The 16,853-nt window shown below is 40.9% G+C and overlaps 2 pseudogenes across 2 annotated transcripts in view; one reads left to right on the top strand and one right to left on the bottom strand.

Moving 5' to 3' along the window:
• Window positions 1-16,853, bottom strand: part of LOC309795801 (RNA/RNP complex-1-interacting phosphatase-like) — a 43,143-nt pseudogene that overhangs the window by 17,969 nt on the left and 8,321 nt on the right. The gene's annotated exons all lie outside the window — the stretch shown is intronic.
• LOC309795908 (RING finger protein 11-like) lies at window positions 13,060-13,733 on the top strand (annotated as a pseudogene). The gene is made up of 2 exons: window positions 13,060-13,339; window positions 13,558-13,733. The product of its transcript is annotated as an RING finger protein 11-like (transcript).

The following is a 16,853-nucleotide window of genomic DNA, read 5'->3' as shown; positions in this document are numbered from 1 at the left end:
ACAACTCATATCTCCTAACAGGAAAAACAGGCCTAAAAATTACACGTGTGTCTTTCGAGGTCCCCTCTACGGGATATCTTCCTGGTACTAGAAAAGTCCCCAGAAAGATCAATCTTTGCACCCCTCCCTGAAAGCTTACCACCAAGGAAAATGACTAGGTCCATAGATTTCCTCCCTCAAACCAGCTAACCTCACATATAAATCAACAGCAATCAGCCCTTACTCACATTATCACCGTCACAAGAGCAGTTAGGGAGAACAGCACTAACCACGGGAACTAAAACAGAGGCAATCCAGGCCAAACTGGGCTGATGGCAGATATCTGCTCCTTACGCTTGGGTGCATAATGCGACTCACCAGTGTCTTTTTCACAGACCCTTTTTACACTTTCTCCACAAAATACAACAGGTCAAGTTCGTTCATGATGCTTCAAGAGAAAAAATCATCACGAGAAAAACATGCAATATGTCTTACAATGTTGGAGTGCTTAAAAATATGGCAAGGAAATAACCATTTGAAAAAATTTAAAAAATTTTAATTAACCATTTAAACCATTTAAATAACCATTTAAAAAAATCTGTATTCTACAAACATACCAGTGAATTCTATTAAGAAGGTAATATGACATAAAACAAAATGAGAAATACATGTAAGACTGTTCTCTTTAGTGTTCAGAATTCATGGCAGTCGCTGCACTATCGAGCTACTTATATCTATGACTGCCTGTTCTGGTCATACAAAATGAGGCCAAAGTGTGTCTACTTGTTTCCCACAGAAACCAACAAATCTACATGAATCTCTTTTCTCCTGGGCCCTTTCACCTTATCTGCTCCCAGTTCTCCAGCAATGTCCTCTTCCTTCTCTAATTATTCTCCTCTTCATTTAGCTTGGCCTTGCCCCCAAGCATACAAGACAGAGAATCCTAGAGGTCCAAGATTCTAGAGTGGCTGTTTGAAAGGGGGAGGAGATTACAGTAACTGCCACACTCTATATACTTCTGTGCAAAGAAAAAGCCACAGTATTGAGAATGTCTCTCACATATAAAAGAGCTGGATGGCAGGATACCAGTGTGGCCCAAGGAAACATAGGTAGCAAATTAAGGGCAAAAGAATTGCAACCAAAGGCTGGAAGAGGAAAGGTCTGCAACCAGCTCTGTCTCCTAGCTCTCTGCTATTTGCTTCCCATGGGCAGAGTCTATTCTGTGAAGCATCAGGCACTGAAAAGAAGGCTCCTGCTGCTGGAAGTTGACAGCAAGTAACATCCATGAGGGTAAGAATGCAAGATCAAGGCTTGTCATAGAAACAATGCCCAAAATGGGAAAAAAAAAAAAGAAAGAAAGCAGAAGAGAAATGTAAGTCCAACCTGGCCAAGCCTAGCTCAGCCCAAGGAAGGCAGGAGTCAAGGAGAAGAATCTAAAAGAGAAGAGCCTTGGACCACAACATTCCCCACAAGGTACACTCAGCAAACTTCACGCTACTCTTTAACCAAGTTACAAAAAGAGCTTCTGAATCCCTACTTTTGCTCCTTAAAAGCTGCTATAAGTTCACGAATTAGACAGATATGATTTCAGAACAACTGTAATAGTTTAAACTAGATGGCTCTTTCCTTCCTAAGGATATTAATTAAATAACATATATATAGCTCTAAGTATATGATACATAAAATATAATACTCTGTGGAATATAAGTAACTGTTTGTTAATTATATTAATGAACGTCTGTAAGAAACGTTGCCATGTTTTCCCTAATGTAAGAGCCTGGGGGAGGTAAATCTGTCTTCTAGGATTTCCTCCCCAGAGCTAAGAAATTTAGGTGGTGTTTTAGCCCTCCTACACCCTCTCCACCCATCCCCACCTTCCTCTTGGGGATCAGACCTCCCCATTGGCTATCTCATATCTTTCAACTGCCTGCTTTCTCACATCATTCTCCTACCAAACCTACTACCACTTGGTAGAGTCTTGGGGTTTCCGTGGAGTTGTCATAAATAAAGTCGGATCATCACAATGGACCAGTGACCAGTGACCAGTGACCAGTATCCAGTGATATTTGTACTCTTCAGCTGCAACCACTCAGACATCTTCTGGTGTTGTCTCCTCATCCCTTCTATCTGCAGGTGATGTTTCCTCTTCTTCTCTGACCATGTCAGGTAAGAAAATAAACTTCTTAAAGTTTTTTGTCAGATTAATTTTGCCCCTAAATTTAGTAGTAGATTCAAACTAGCATGGAATAATGAGGGAAAGTATTGAACTACAAGTCTGGAGACCTAATTTCACTTTTGACTGTGGCATTTACTATCTGTGTGACTTTGGAGAAATCATTGACGGTCTCACAATGCCTGATTTTTTCCTTCTCTGTTATGTTAGGATACTACATTGGTTGATCACTCTGATCCCTTTCTTTTCTAATACTGAGCCTTAAAGGGTACCCATGTAGAAAATGATATCAGAGACTTCTCAAGAGTGTTTCAACAGAAACATAGAAAGGACAGGTGACATAGAAAACTAGCAATATATAGCAAGATGTTCCATCTCCCTCCACTAATATTTCGACTAGTTGAAAGGAGAAAATAGGGAGAGAGGATGGAGAGTACTGGGCTCTAGGGAGGCCCAGAGTCTAACGTAAGGATGTTTAGGATTGTTTTCATCAGCCAAGACTGACAGGAACCAAGTGATAGGAAAAAATATAAGAATGAAGAGGGAAAGCATAGAGGAGCTCTCAAGTAAAACGTAGTTTGCAATGGAATGTTGATGGGAACCAAAGATTTTAAATTAAAGCAGAAACAGCATAGAGTGAATTCTGCTCAGAGCAGTGCGAAACAAAGTGGATTGTAGCAAATCCTTATTTTAACAGACTAAGGAGGAAAGTAAGCCCAGAACAGGGTAGCACCAGGAAAGGCAGACTATCAGAAAAGTCATACTCAGTGTTTTTTGCTTTTATTGCCTCTCTGAATACAGTTGGCACTTGATACTTTTGAATATCAACATTTTAGAAATATGTTTTAGTAATGATGCTTCCTATATACAAGAAACCAAAGTGGTTATGTAGGGGTCTGCTTTTCAATGTTTTATTCTTCCTAATTTTTAAACTATGTAGACATATTACCAATTACAAATTTTAAATGATATCTTCTAAGTTGAATCAGAAGGACTATTTCCTTTGTGTGATATGTAGGTTCTACGGCAAGGTTGCTTTTCATCTTTACAGTTCTTTCCCTCCTAACACAGAGAGCACATTGATCAACAGCCACCGTTCGTTTTTAGATCTTAGCTACCTAAGAAGGAAAAGAAAAAGTCAAGCCCCACATCTCTAGTTCCACATTGAGGGAATTCCCTGCCGGTCCAGTGGTTAGGACTGAGCGATTTCACTGCCAGGGCCACGCGGCATGGGAAAAAAATCTGCATTTATCTAAAACAATATTGTGGAGTCCTTTGGATTTTCTTACATTTGAAAATCTTTTTTAATTGGATTCAAGTGATGATGGTTTTTCTAGGTTTTGGGATGTCATCTTCTTGGATGTTGAAGATGATTATAATCTAAGTTCTAGGAAAAATACAAAAACCTTCTTGATACTTTTTAAGCTTCCTTTCTGCTTATGATATATTTCTATTCTTTGAAATATATATTTCTACCAGGCTTAATACCTGTGACTTGCTGGGTAAAAATATGAATGAGCACAATAATGAAATTCTTTTACACTTATTATTTGGCTGTCTGCTTTGTACCAGTTTCAATTGAAATACTTGTCTATATATAATTTGCCTACCTATACATTCATATTGATTGAATTTTGTTGCTTGTTATGCATTTTTACTAATATATCTTTAATTCTTTGAAAGGTCTTGATCAATCCAAACGTCCCGACGTGATGAAAGCCAAATACACCAGAGCCATTCATCTTGAGATGAATCAGGTACAGGAAAAGCCAAGTGTCCTAAAGGTTCCCTCTGATCAACCCAGGAAGAATAAACATAAAGCCTCTGAGCCTACCAGTGGTGCTCACAAGGCCAAAATCCAGCCAAAGAATCCAGAGTGCCTGTTAGGGGGAGAAGTGGTTCCATGCAATGCTGCAGTCAGTGACAGGGCACCTGTGAACACGGCCAAGCATTCGAAAGGCAAACCTCAGAAAACTGCATCCAGAAAGATCAGCAAAACTAAGAGCCATGGGCAGGAAAAGACAACAAGGGCCAGGGGAAGAAAGAAGGTTGAAGAGAATAAGCAGTCAGGGAACAAAGTCAAGGCAGAAGAGAAGCCAACAATTCCCCAGATGAAGCGGAAGGAACACCAAACTGAGCTTATCCAAGAGAGCTTTAAAAAGCCTCGAACCTCCCTAGGCATGTGCATGCTGGAGTCTGGGAAGGTTTTTCATGCACTGGGGGAGAAGAATGACAAGAAAACTGGGCTCTCTTCCTGTCGGGTCTTGGGAAATTCAAGCAACCCTAAAGACCCCCAGTCACCCCCACCTAGCCAGCCATGGCAGCGTACCCCACGTGAGGGTAAGAGCCCTGAGAAACCTCAAGTCAAAACCCAGAAACCAGACAGCAGTGCTGAAACAGAGTTTCCATCTCCATCCCAGGATCACTTGCCTCCTCGTGGGAAGGTCAAGTTGATACCTCTGCCTTTTTCTGCCTGGGACAAGCCTCAAGCTCGACCTGCTCCTCGGAGGCCACAGTCTCTGGTCTCACATCTGCCTACTGTGGCAGACCGTGCCCAGACTGCCTCTACTAACTCAGCTCAACCTGCTGCAGCCACTTCATCCCAGCCAGCTCCTGCCTCTCTGCCAGGTCCTGCCAAACCAGCTCAGCCAACTGTGACCAACCCAACCCATCCGGGTTGGACCGACCATACCCAGCCTAGTGTCCCTCAGTCTGTTGCTCCTAGGCCTGCATCCTACAAAACTTCATCTGGCGCTTCTCTCCAGCGGGAGCCGGTTCCCCCTGCTGTGACTAAGCGCCACTCCCCACCCAAGCTCCAAACCCCATTTCTACTCCAAGACTTCAGCAAGCAACGAAGACCATGGAGGGAACCCAACGTTTCTGAGCCAGTCATGTCAAAGCCCATCGAACAAGAGCACAGACCAGAGCGGGAGGCCATGAAGAGGCGGGCTCAACAAGAACGTGTGAATGCTGCCAAATACACCTCTTTGGGGAAACTGCAGTTTTTCACTGAGAGGCAAAAAGAAATGGAAATTGCTTACTACTACGGATATTTATAGTAAGAGCAGCTAGGAATGTTGGTGCCGCCTGGGGTACCAGCTGTTCTTCCTTATATAAATAAGATAGGTATAAATTCCTCTATTTATTTTGACATATTTTAAAACAATAAAACTGAATAAGTAAATGTAATAGAATTAATAGATGAGTAATAAACCTTTTGAATTGTGAGATGCTGATAACTCTGACGTGCTTCAATTTTTTTGGTTTTGTTTTGTTTTTGACGGGGTTGGAATCAATGTCTGCATGAGAAAGGAAGGACTGAAAGTCGGATGGGAGAAGGAAGGAGAGGGGAGGAAAGGGGTAAAAACTGAGGAAAGAGGAAGGAACGTAGCCCAGGGCCAGGAAGGTCGAAAGAGATTCATGGATTTAAGAAAGGAAGCAGGAGTGAGGGTGAAAGGGTAGAAGTGAAAAGCAGGGTCAGAGGTCAGGGTTGAAAGAACAAAATGTGAGTAGAGCTGAAGATGATGGAAGGTGAGTCTAGGTTTACTAGAAGAAATAGAAAAAGTCTCTTGGGGAGGTTGGCCTTAAGTCTCACAACCACCACGGAGGTATTTAAGAAAACAAGAGGTTCAGGACACATGTCTGAAAGGTTTGAGTTGCCTTATGCAGGTGTGATTATAGTGGGGGTATAGGGAAATCTCCCAGAGAGGTGGCTAGGGCTCAGAGTTATCCTAGGGGCAGCTGACGTTAGGGGCAGGGCCAAGGGAAGTGCTGCATCAGGAGGGAAACGAATACGGCCTGGAATGCAAATCACAATATACTCAACACCTAAGCACCAGGGCAGCTAATGCACTATTCAGTTAAGCCTGGCAACGACAGGCAAGGCCAGTATTCCTGTGCCACTTCACTTAGGAGAGGTGCAGCAAAGGGCTGAGGTCACATCGCATGTGGAGGTACAAGGCCTCAATTTGAGGCCCAAATGCCTCTGAAGTCCTTAGTATTTGCAAGTGCCTGCAGGCGTCCAACCTGGCTTTCAGAGCACAGCATGTTGAGGTTACTGGTGGACGAGATCAAACTTCTGGACAGGCCTAAGTATTAACTTGAGGGGCTTCCTCCATTGACCAGGGGGTGTGCCACCTTCTGTAAACATCACCATCAAGTGAAACGCACGAGAAGAATCCTACAGACGTGTCCACTGTCATGGGTGAGAGCTGTGGGACACGGGCACTGGGCAACGGCTCCAACAGCCACAGGACGCAGGCGCCCAGTGGTTCAGGGGCTCCCTGGGAGGCCTCGTGGGGCTGCTCGGGGGAGTGAGGTTGGCAGACAGTCTCAGGGGTGGGCGTCAAAAGGAATGACGTGGGGAGAAGGGAGAGATGGAGGCAGTGAATAGTGGATAGTGGATAGTGAAAGTGGGAAAACTGGCAATTTTCATTTTCAAAATTATTTTTTGAGGTGTCATTCACATGCCATAAAATTCACCTTCTGAGACTGCAAATTCAGTGTCATTTTGTACATTCTCAAGCCTATGCAACCATCACCGTCATCTAACCCATCATGTATTCATCACTCCAAAAAGAAGCCCCTGTAACCATCAACTGGCCCTCTTCATCGCCACCTCCTTCAGTCCCTGCAACCATTCATTTCCCTTCTGTCACTATGGTTTGGCCTTTTCTGGACATTTCATGAAATAATACAAATGTGCCCACTGTGTGGGGCTTCTGTCACTTAACATAATGTTTATAGGTTCGTCCATGTTGTAGCATGTGTCAACACTTCATTCATTTTTACGACTGTATAATATTTCACATACACACCACATTTAAAATTTCCATTCTCCCATTGATCGGCATTTCGGTTTTTTACACTAATAATCCCCATTTATTGACAGTTGATTCTGTGCCAGGCAGCACCAGGTTAAGTTACTGACCTTATTTCACAGATAAAGAGGCCTGGAGAGTGTGAAGAGTTTGCCCAAGATTAAGAGCTAGTAACTGGGGGAACTGGGGTTTGAACTCACGACGACCTTCAGAGGTATGAAATTCACATGACAGAACATTAGAAAAGGTACACAGGGGTATTCAATGAAAAGTCACCCTTTTCCCCATGTTCCTCAGCCACACATTTCCCTCCTCAGAGGCATCTGCTTTTGCCATGTTGTGGATCCTTCCAGAGAACTATTTATACCTCAACATGGATGTATCACAATTTATTGACTCATCTGTCCCACGGATTTGATATGTCACTTTCATGGTATAATAGATTCTTATACGTACTTATATTACTCTTTTCAGAGCTGTCCTGACTCCTTTTTGCCTATCCTTTATGCCTTCCATTTCTCTAAAATTCTTTTTATGTTCTATTTGATTTAAAAAACATTTTTCCTTGTCTTGTTTGTTTCTCTTAAGGCACTATCCATTATGTTCATTCACCTGTATTATTTTATTTTATTTATTTCTTTTTGGCAGTGTCGGGTATTAGTTGCAGCACGTGGGCTCTTCGTTGCAGTGCGTGGGCTCTTCCCTGTGACTCGTGGGCAATCTAATTTTGGCATTTGGGTTCCACAGCACGTGGGCTAAGTAGTTGTGGTGTCGGGCTTAGTTGCCCTGCGGCATGTGGGATCTCAGTTCCTCAACCATGGATCGAACCTGCATCTCCTGCATTGGAAGGCAGATTCTTAACCACTGGACAACCAGGGATGTCCCCACTCTTGTATTATTTTAAATTTAGTCGGCTTTTCTAACTTTTTTTCTTTTATTTTGAATTCTGTCCTGAGTTCTAGCATCTTACCTCATTCTGGTTTATGCTGTTCGTTCATGTTTTTTTTTATTATTGTAAAATATACAGAAAACAAAATTTAGTATTTCAACCATTTTTAAGTATACAGTTCAGTAACATTAAAGACATTCACAATGCTGTGCAGCCATCAGCACTATCCAAATTCAAAATAACTATGTCAAGAGCTTCCCTGCTGCTGCAGTGGTTGAGAGTCCACCTGCCGAGGCAAGGGAAACAGGTGCGTTTCCTGGTCCAGGAGGATCCCACATGCCGTAGAGCAGCTAGGCCCGTAAGCCATGGCCACTGAGCCTGCGCGTCCGGAGCCTGTGCTCTGCAACGGCAGAGGCCACAACAGTGAGAGGCCCGTGTAGCGCAAAAAAAAAAAAATAATAATAATTATGTCAAAATATTGAGCAGGACTTCAGAAAGATGGAGGCAGGAGCATAGTTTCTGAATCTCTCCAAACCCTTTCATGGAAGAAGATCAAGTAAAACCAAACACCCATAGGTGGCATTTATCAGCATTTACCATCTCCAGAACTTTTTCACCATTGCAAACAGAGACTCTATAGCCATTAAAAAGTAACTTCCCATTCCCTCCTCGACACACGTTCTTTCATCTTTTCCATTGTTTTTTCTAACATCTTTTAGCCAACTATGAAATAATAGCTTACAGTTTTGATCTGTTTTTCGGACCTGTTTTTTCCAACTTGATTTTATTGTCTGAAGAGATGCTATTCTGCTCCTTATTCTCTTTTTTTTTTCTTACACTACCTCTGTACGGGACTTGATCCCAATCCTTTTCTTTTATTGATTTTTGAATGAAAAAGGTTTTAAAGCGCTTTGAAAAGGATGTGAGAGGCCAAGAGGAAACATGGTCTTCATGGCTGTTTCATCAATGCTTCACTTATACTCTTGTGAAATAACTGTTTTCCAGGAGGCATAAACCAGTGGGCTTTATCATTGGACAGAGTGCAGAGAAAGGACCCCATGAAAGCTGATCTCCTTAGCAAAAATGATTTAGTTATGATTTCACCCAAGATTGGTCACAACCCAGCCTGGGAAACTCGATGAACCAGAGACGAGGTATAATGCCATCTTTCCTTCTCTCTGCCTCAGCTCTCAAGGGTTGGTCACCTACATGTTATTAGTGATTATTAGTTGGTTTCTGTTCATAATTACTATCAGAAGACACAGCACTTATGGTCCCAATTACACTGCCCAGCTACGCACCATTCTTCTTCGTTTTGGCTTCCCGTCCACCAGCAGGAACCTCATTTATTTTTGTTCTCCCTTCACCACAGCCCAGTAATGTTTGTGAATGACTCTCAGTCTCACCAGAGTCTGTATCTCTCACTCTGCCCCAACACCCCACTGCATCATTCGCTCCCTGAAGTGTACTCTAGAAATTTAGGTAACCTGGATATTTACCACTGTTCACCATCTCTTATGAAACCAGAAGAAGAGCAGCTTTCTTATGGAACGACAGAGACCTTGTAAAGAGAAAACACCAGTCTGCAGGAGAAAGGGAAGAAGACAATGATGGAAATAGTTTCTGGAAAACTATTTTTACATGAGGTTTTGTTTGTTCCTGGTAAATAAATGGAAATCTTCTAAACATTTAAAGAAAATCTAGGGCTTCCCTGGTGGCGCAGTGCTTGAGAGTCTGCCTGCCGATGCAGGGAACACGGGTTCGGGCCCCGGTCTGGGAGGATCCCACATGCCGCGGCGTGGCTGGACCCGTGAGCCATGGCTGCTGAGCCTGTGTGTCCGGAGACTGTGCTCCACAACGGGAGAGGCCACAACAGTGACAGGCCCACGTACAGCAAAAGAAAAAAAAATCTAAACAACTAAATTCAGTAATACAGGAATATAACATTTTAAAAAATTTTCTTTGGCTGTGCAGCATGTGGGATTGCAGCTCCCCAACTAGGGATTGAACCCACACCTGCTGCATTGGAATGGCAGAGTCTTAACCACTGGAGCACCAGTGAAGTCCCAGGAATGTAACTTTTAGAGAAGAAGTTATAAACCCCTTGGTTATATGAACTGCAGATTTTTTTTTTACTAAGAAGTCATGTATTTTAAATGACTTGGAGCTTTAAAGAAAGGAAAAAAGGAAAGAAGGAAGGAAGGAAGGAAGAAAGAAAAAGGGGCTTCCTTGGTTGTGCACTGGATATAATATCAAAAATAAATTAATTAATTAAATAAATTTAAAAAAGAAAAAAATGCTGAAATCCACTGACTAATTATTAAGGCTGTTATATCTATTTCCAGATACATCCCTTTATAAACTTTTAGTAAAAGGTTATCTTATGTCAGAAGAAATGAATTACAAACTTTTCTCTTTTTCCAAAATTTGAGAAATTCCCGTACACTTCTAACTTCAAATTTTATAAAAACGGAAAAGCAGTGAAATGCCTTATACTTACATCCAATTGCAGCATCTGGCCTCATGCCTTCTCTATCAATCAAATATCTACAAAACAACAAAATTCGAGTCATTTGTAAATAAAAAGAAAAGAAAATCAAGTTTTTGCAAAAAAGGTCCTATTTTGCTTTACAAATATATATATAAAAATCCTAAGAAAATATCAGCACATCTAATCAATAATTATTAAAGAATGATATACACCATGACTACAAAAAGGCGTTACTCCAAGGACGCAAGGATAACGCAACTTTAGAAGAGCTATTAATATAATTATTTACAATAAGACAACAATTTAATTAATAAATGAAAGAGAATAAAATACAGGACCAAACTGGCAGATGTTAAAAAGTTCTCTGATAACATGCAACAGTCAGTTTGGGTGAAAATGCTCTGTATGCTAAAAACAGGAGACTTAATATGACAGAGTACTCATCAAGAACCAACAAATAACAAAAGGAAAATCAGGATAAATATGAACATGATATCTACAAAACCCTATCTAACCAACCATCGGAGCCAGAAACTTAGGACTCACCATCACTGATGGCTATTTCTCCCTCGGCCTCATCCTCAACCCACCACCAGTGCTAACAATGAAGCTGCCTACATACCTCTAGAATCTGTGCACAGCTTTCCACCAAAATGACCACCACACCCTGGTCCACGCCACCATTACCCCAATTTCTACAACAGTCTCCTAACTTGTTTCCTCTCTTCCACTCTTTCTCCCTGCAGTGCATTCTCCTCTCGGTAGCAAAATGATAGGTTGAAAGGGCAGTTGGGTATGTTCCACACACTCACCTTCAACAAAAAAAGTTCAGTTGTTTTCTATTACTCTTAAAGTCTGAAACCTTAAACATAAGCCTGAACAATTGAGCTCCTACCGCACACTTGTAGCTCCATTATAATCACATGCTCCCCCAACAGCCCCACCTTCCAGGCCAGTTCCTCCAACACAGCATATGCTTTCCTCTTATAGGGTCTTTTGCTATTCCTTATGCTCAGAAATCTCTCCACAACGTCCCTATCTGGTTAATTCCTACTCATCCTTCAGATATCAGCTGAAACATCTGTAAATAAACCTTCTCTAATCTCCATGATGAGATCAAGTCCTCCCTAAAATATGATCTCATGGTACCATGTTCTTCTCCTTGGCACTTGTCAGAGTTGTATTTTACATGCAGAGTATGATTCTTGAATATCTATTCCCTCTCTGGACTGTTAGAATTCACAAAGCGCAGGTCAAGTCTCTTCACTCACAAAATTTCACAAGTCTTTTTGCTAGCACCCAGCACAGTGCTTAAACATAACACATGCTCAATAAGTATTTCCTGCATGAACAACCATAAACGGGTACAGTGTAGCAACATCCACCAAAAGCATAAGGACATAAACTCTATCATGCAGAAGTTCCATTCTGAATGAAGTAAACTGAGACAAAGCATATATATTGAATAGTGCTCACACAGGAATGTTCATTACTTTCATGTTTTATAATATCAAAAACTTCTGACTTTTATATGTTCAACAGTGAGCAAAGGAACAATGCAGCATTAAAAATAAATAAGTAAACAAATGGGACCTAATGAAACTTAAAAGCTTTTACACAACAAAGGAAAGTGTAAAGAAGATGAAAAGACAACCCTCAGAATGGGAGAAGATATTTGCAAGCGAATCAACAAAGGATTAATCTCCAAAATATATAAATAGGACATGCAGCTCACTATTAAAAAATCAAACAACCCAATCAAAAAATGGGCAGAAGACCTAAATAGACATTTCTCCAAAGAAGACATAGAGACGGCCTCCAAGATGGCCAAGAGGCACATGAAAAGTTGCTCAACAGCACTAATTATTAAGGAAATGCAAATCAAAACTACAATGAGGTATCACCTCACACCGGTTAGAATGGGCATCATCAGAAAATCTACAAAGAACAAATGCTGGAGAGGGTGTGAGGAAAGGGAACCCTCTTGCACTGCTGGTAGGAATGTAAACTGATACAGCCACTACGGAGAACAGTATGGAGGTTCCTTTAAAACTAAAAATAGAATTACCACATGATCCAGCAATCCGACTACTGGGCATATACCCAGAGAAAACCATAATTCAAAAAGACATATGTACCCCAATGTTCAAGGCAGCACTATTCACAATAGGTAGGCCATGGAAGCAACCTAAATGCCCATCGACAGATAATAGGATAAAGAAGAAGTGGTACGTATATACAATGGAATATTACTCAGAGATAAAAAAGAACGAAATTGGGTCATTTGTAGAGACGTGGACGGACCTAGAGACTGTCATACAGAGTGAAGTAAGTCAGAAAGAGAAAAACAAATATTGTATATTAATGCATATATGTGGAATCTAGAAAAATGGTACAGAAGAACCGGTTTGCAAGGCAGAAATAGAGACACAGATGTAGAGAACAAACGTATGGACACCAAAGGGGGAAAGTGGGGCAGGGCGGGGTTCGGTGGTGGTGAGATGAATTGGAAGATTGGGATTGACATATATACACTAATATGTAAAAAATAGATAACTGGTAAGAACCTGCTGCATAAAAAATAAATAAATGTTTAAAATGCAAATATAAATTTTAAATAATTAATTAATTAGTTAATTTAAAAAAAAAGAATGAGGTTGGAAGACTGTCAAAACAGCACACGGAACACACACTCAAGCCCTGGAAGATGAGGAAGTGCCATAAGTCCCCCACTTCAGATGACATCTCGCTGCCTCACAAGTCTCAGTCCAACTGGGCTAGCTTTGGCAAGGGGACAGAGCTGGGTCAGGAGCTGCTGCTGCCATATCTGGATCAAGTTCCAGTTTTGGTCTATCATTCAACACCTAGCCAGACTCGCCTAGCAACTCAGCTGAGAGGAACCAAATAGGATAGCTCAAAGAATAGGCCTCACACTGCATCAGCCTAAAGGTGTTTATGACCCTGGAAGAAATGGATCAGAAGAAAGGATCCGGAGGACTTCCCTGGTAGTGCACTGGCTAAAGACTCCACACTCCCAATGCAGGGGGCCTGGCTTCATTCCCTGTTCATGGAACTAGATCCCACACGCATGACGCAACTATGAGTTTGCATGCCACAACTAAGGAGCCCAGTGGCTGCAACTAAGACCCGGCACAAACAAACAAGAAAAAATCAATCAATAAAATAAAACCAATATTAAACCAAGATCCGGGACTGTGTGATCTGTATGATGGACTTTGCTTACGAGAACCCAGTTTGATTTCTGCTGTGTATGCAGATCACCTGGGCTGTACAGATGACTGGCTGATGAGATCCCTTACGTGCCCCTCCTGCATGGAGACAGTTGATGCAGCACTGCTTTTGTCCTACGAGTCTAACTGAGTCAGTGTCTCTCACCTGACTTCAAGAGAACCATCATTTTTGGTGGTTTTGATCTTTTGTCTTTGAGCCCAAAGAGCCGGGGGTTAGGAATTAAGATCATGCATGAAAGTTTCCTAAAAATTCCTGAACGGCTGCAGATGTTGGGGAAAAGTACGTGATAGTTTAGAAATTTAGGGGGAAAAGTAGGATGCTATTTTTATGGAAAGCCTTCACCCAAGGTTTAAAAATATAATTGTACTTAGATCTTGTTATTGCTCCAGTATATAGAATTTATGTAAAGTGTTACAGCACCTATATAGGTTTTAATTCTGTGTCAAGGATTAGCATAAAGACAGTGGTTGTTTTTCCTAAGTGAGATAACATTCTGCTTCCCCCTATCCAAATTCTTTCCTGAAGTTGCTGGCATCTCGGTCAAGGTTTTACTTAATAGCTACATTTTATAACACTGGCACACAAAAAAAGTAGTTTTAAGCTTGCTTGCATAGTTCTTGTTTTTAAGAATAAACATAGAGCATTTATTTTTTACTTTATAGGAACTCCACAAGTTAAGGTCCCATTATTCTTTTGCTGTGATTGTTGTTACTATTGATAGTGCTCTTTTCTGTCTTTGCTGGTTCTTTCTAATCTACCATTTGTCCTTATTGGCATACGATCATCTCAGGGTCACAAGATGGCTGCTGTAAAACCAAGGATCATATTCTAACAAAACAAGGAGGAAGCAGAAAAAGAGTCCAAATGGTCATTTTCCTAATGCATATTTATCTTTTTTCAGAGAAAAATATCATTCTCATAAGCACAATAACAGCCTTCCCCTTATTACTCATTTGCCAAAACAGACTGATATGACCATTCATAAGACAATTTATGGCAAAGAGGGGTATGATAATGATTGCCTCAGCCTAACAAGGATTTATCCACTAAAGCTGAATGCTTCACTCCTCAAAGAAATCAACACTTTTCTACATACAAAACACAAGTCTCTTGAAGGGTTCTTCATAAGTGCATTATTGAAGAATTTGGTATGTCATGAGCACTTAAGGATTGGACATTCAACTGTAGTAGTGTCCATGTTGGTTAATTTTCTTACAAGCCCCATGATGAGTTTGAGAAAAACTGAAAGAATCAGAGTATCAGGTTCTATTAAATTCTTACATATATCTTGCTTAAGTTTTTGTTCATTAATTTATATCCAACTACCTAAAGCAAATTTGGAGGAAAAAAAATAATAAATAAATAAATAAATAAATAAATAAATAAGATTGAGGTCTCCAAATATTTTCATAGGAAGATGTCCACCATATATTAAATTATAAACCAGAATGTCTAAATACTATACCATTAAATCACATGTACAGTCAGTTCTGTATATCCAACGGTTTCATATCCTACAGATATGGAAGGCCGACAATACTACACCATTTTACATTACGGGACTTGGGCATCCGAGGATTTTGGTATCCATGGGGAGTACTAAAAACAATCCTCTGCAGATACCAAGGGACCATTGTATATGCTCATATCTGGATTTTTTATGTCTCAAAAATATGTGCTAAATTATTACTGGTCATAACCTCTGAGTAGGGGGCAAAATTGCCTTCCACTTCATACATTTCTCTGACTGCATTTTTTGCATTCAGCTTACATTAACTTACATTACTACTGTAAACAGAACAATTTAAACATGGTCTGCCTCTTGGGGTTGGCCACTCACCTGCAGATGACGTAGCCAGTCCTGTTTATATCAGGGGTACAGTGGACACCAATAAGTCTGTATATAAAAAGGGAATATGGAATTAAGTAAGCAAAGTAGAAACACTAAAAACAAGTTATACAATTTTCTGAAGAGTAGCCTTTATTAGTTACCACAACACGACCACTATCCTGAAAAGGAAAAACTCTGAAGAAAAGAGTGTTTTTGCAAGAACATACTATAATGAATTAAGTACTATAAAGTCAAAATTCATTGTGTTTTGGAATTTTTGCATAGCCTCCAATCAGATGCAATTGTATGGAATGGAGAATGTCCATCAGGAACTGATTTGACTATAGTAAAATGGAGTGGAAAAAAAACAGGCTATCAGAAGAATAGAATTTGTTTTTGAGTGAAAGAAATGGAATGCCTTCACATTTCATGCTCAATATTAAAAAGAACAAACAGTTTCTGAAGGGCTCTTGGGGTCCCAAAGCACCTCCATTCCTTCTCTCATTCACTGCTCCTCACTTGCCATGGGTCTACGTGCCTGAGCAGGTCTCAGGTGAGTAGCACCGTGCTTATTTCACAATGAAAAAGTAAGGCTTCAGACGTAAGCCTAAGCTGCACAGCAGGCAAACAGAAAAGAGACTAGAATCGAGTCTCACATTTTTCCAACTATGCCACAGTATTTCGTGGACCAGCACTTAATAAAATTATATGAGGAAGTAAATAAAAAACAACAACAAGTAGCTGATCTCTGCAAAAGGTATGTCTGTGACTACGTGGTGCATGGCATTCGTCATCTCCTGCCTGGATTACTACCGCCCTACAATTCTAACAATCACTTCTATTTCAACTGATCTTCCACATGGAAGATGTTACCTTTCTAAAATAGAAACTTGGCTGGATTGCTCTGTTCCTTAAATATCTTAACTTAGCACAGAATAAAGCCCAAGTTTTTAGCACAACATTGAGAACTCTTTATAAACAAATACCAGTCTGTCTCTCCAACTGAATGATAAGTTCAAACTAAATTACAAGGACCTACATCATCCACCTCCCTCCTTTCCCCTGCCAGCCTCCCTGATCCCACTCTCCACTGCTCTGCCCTCACTCACTTTCCCCTATCCAGCCACACTGGCCTCCGTACTATTCCTCAAACATGCCAAGCACCGTCGTGCCTCAGGGACTTTGCACCTACTATTCCTTCTGCTTCAGAACATACCCTCCCAAACCATCTCCACTCTCCCTGATATCCAATGGCTCTTTTCTCACTTCAAGGCTCTGCTCAATCGACATCGTAATAGAGGGGACTTCCCTGATCACCTACCACATTCCCTCACCTCTTCTTCTTGTTTTTCTATTCTCCAAAGCATTTACCACCACTTGACATTCCACATATTTACTTATTTACTCATCTCTCTCCC

The sequence above is a fragment of the Mesoplodon mirus genome, assembly GCF_964341445.2.
Source record: "Mesoplodon mirus genome assembly, chromosome: 20".
In the NCBI taxonomy this organism is placed as follows: Eukaryota; Metazoa; Chordata; class Mammalia; order Artiodactyla; family Ziphiidae; genus Mesoplodon; species Mesoplodon mirus.
The sequence above is the reverse complement of the archived record's forward strand: the minus strand, read 5'-3'. Positions and strand labels throughout refer to the sequence as shown.